The sequence below is a fragment of the Bos grunniens genome, chromosome 11 (genome assembly GCF_055505025.1).
Source record: "Bos grunniens cultivar Pamir isolate PY7600 chromosome 11, Bosgru_T2T1.0, whole genome shotgun sequence".
Taxonomy (NCBI): domain Eukaryota; kingdom Metazoa; phylum Chordata; class Mammalia; order Artiodactyla; family Bovidae; genus Bos; species Bos grunniens.
In genome coordinates, this window is record NC_141175.1 from 47532868 (window position 1) to 47535596 (window position 2729).

At 40.3% G+C, this 2729-nt stretch overlaps 1 long non-coding RNA gene across 1 annotated transcript; it reads right to left on the minus strand.

Moving 5' to 3' along the window:
• Positions 1-365: 365 nt before the first annotated feature.
• On the minus strand, positions 366-2444 carry LOC147363063 (uncharacterized). Its single transcript, XR_015136754.1, has 2 exons — positions 2381-2444; positions 366-1930 (listed from the first exon to the last, which is right to left on the minus strand). It is a non-coding gene; the product is annotated as an uncharacterized LOC147363063 (long non-coding RNA).
• Positions 2445-2729: the final 285 nt, after the last annotated feature.

A 2729-nucleotide genomic window follows, 5' to 3' on the forward strand; every position in this document is an offset into this window, starting at 1 on the left:
GGATGAGAAGGGGATGACAGAGGATGAGATGGTTGGATGGCATCACCGACTTGATGGGCATGAGTTTGAGCAAGCTCTGAGAGTTGGTGATGAACAGGGAAGCCTGGTGTGCTGCAGTTCATGGGGTCACAAAGAGTCGGACATGACTGATCAACTGAACTGAACTTACTGAGAGCAGTCTCAGCTGAGTTTGGGTGGCAAAAATCAGTCTGGAGTGGGTTGAAGAGAGATTGGATGGTAAACAAATGTGGATAGTGAACACAGACAACTTTTTCAAGATGTCTAGTTACAATAAGTTACCTGTGAAGATTAAATGAGATGATGAAAATAAAGCAGTGCTAAGAATGATGGCACATAACAATGATTCAATAAATGTTGGCTTTTATTACTACATATTAAGGAATATATTTTAAGGATGAAAAGAGCTAATGGTAATTATAACAAAATGTGAATTTAGGGAGGATTTTTAAAAGACCTCTATCTTTGTCATAATGAAGAAAAAAAGGAAAAAACTTCAAAAACCATATCAAGGAAATCCCCACCAGTCCAGTGGTTAAGACTTCTCTCTCCAATACAGGGGGTGCAGGTTCAATCCCTGGTCAGGGACCTAAGATCCCACATGCTGTATGGTGTGGTCAAAAAATTTTAAGAAAAGAAAGAAAACCACACTGAAGAATTACATACAGTTGGTTCAAAAAGCAACAATCCTCTGAGTTACCCTCCCCTGCCCAGAGGCAACTACTTTGAACTACTTCTGTGTTGTGGTAACCTCCATATGGCTAATTAAACTCATAATATGACTATTTCTTGATTTACCTTGAAGTGGAGAAATGAAGTCGCTCAGTCATGTCTGACTCTTTGCGACCCCATGGGCTATAGCCTACCAGGTTCCTCCGTCCATGGGATTTTCCAGGCAAGAATACTGGAGTGGGTTGCCATTTCCTTCTCCAGGAGATCTTCAGGACCCAGGGATTGAACCCAGGTCTCCCACATTGTAGGCAGACACTTTACCATCTGAGCCACCAAGGAAGTAGACATTATCTATTAATTTCCTGATATGCTAAATAAAAATTTGTTTCTCTTATACCTCTCTCAGCCAAAGTGGTTGTATCACCATTCTATTTCTCTGCTGGCCACCTTCGCAACATACTTATGCTCTATTTTTCATTCCTTTAATCATAGATAGCTTGTCTTGGCTCCTTACATTTAAGGTGAGGATGTCAATAGCCTACTTTTCCCTCTGCCTCTCAAGGGGAAAGGTCTGTTTCTGTTTGCTTTATTTTGTTTTTAAAATATGGGAGACTCTTGAGTAGGCTTAAATGAACGTGAACAATTGAAGATAGATGACAAAACAGTTGTTGGTGTGAGAAGATGAGTTCAGAGCCCCGTGTGGGACATCTCCGTAATGGTACCACCAGTTTCCTAACAGAAGCCTTGGAGTCTTCTAGAACATGTGGAATTCCTTTTGCACCCTGGATCCAATCAGGCATAAAATTCCATAGATTCTGCTTCTTCAGTTACCATCTTTTTATCCTTTTCTCTCCTGCACATGACTTTAGTTCAGACTTTCATTGTTTCTGACTTAAACAATAGACCTCTAACCGATCTCTCTTTCTTCTCACTTTTCTCTTGCAAGTCTGTTTTACACTAATGCCGATTAATCTTAAAGCAGAGCTCTCATCATCTTGCTGCCTTCTTCAGAATGCATAGTCTGGCTTTCAAAGTCTTCCACAATGTGATCTCTGCCCAACATGAGTTAAGGGAATATTCAATCAGTTAGGAGTGAAGTGGAGGTCGGAGGCAAAGGGAACATATTCCCAAGTAAGGCATAGTTTCTCAGGCCCACCAATTTAACATGAGCTTCAGAGCCCTTCTGGAAGAGGTTGTTGTTGTTGTTCAGTGGCTAAGTTGTGTCCAAGTCTTTGCAACCCTGGAAGAAGTAAAGGCTGGTTAACCATCTCAGATGTGTCTATTGCAAAGCCCAGTAACCAGAATCATGTGCTCTGGTTCAGAAATTCTCTTAGTATTTCCTTTGGAAGTTCACAAAAGAATAATGCAAACAGCCAATAAATATTTAAAAGTTCAATGTCATTAGTTAGAATGTCAGCCATGAGAATAAGTATGGGCCGTTTTTTTTAAAGAGCTTATCCATTATTAGCTGGACAGTTTAGCTGGCATTTGCTTTCCCCTCCTCTCTGGTCTATGTCCTTTGGGGAACTGGATAGGCCTGGCATGGGGCACTAACTGCAGAGAGCATGTGAGGCATGTACCTCTGTGTCACGGAAGCTCTGACACTGAGCGAGATTATTTTTAGAGGTGACCTTCTAGGTTCCAAGGAAAAGTAAACAGACATGCACATGATTTCCTCTGAGAGACTCACCGTAAACAAATTCGCATGCACAGGCTCACTATTCTCCCCTGTTCTGAATCCAGGGCTCTTAAAGAGCAAGTTCAGGTGAAAAGCTTTACTTAAAGCTGGAACCAACCAGGATGAAGAAAGGGGTAAACTGAGTCAAAGTTCACAGCTTCTAGCTACTGGGTTAGAGAACTGCAGGTGAAACAACTTACCTGTTTCAAATTCTTGGAAAACATGTTGTTTTAAATGAAGTTTCAATAATCCCTCATGAAAATATTTCTAAAATATTTTGTTTTTTGTCTCACCTCTTATTTTGTATTATTACATTTGTTTTATCTGTATTGTTTTTCCTATGTAATGTGTTTATTATTTT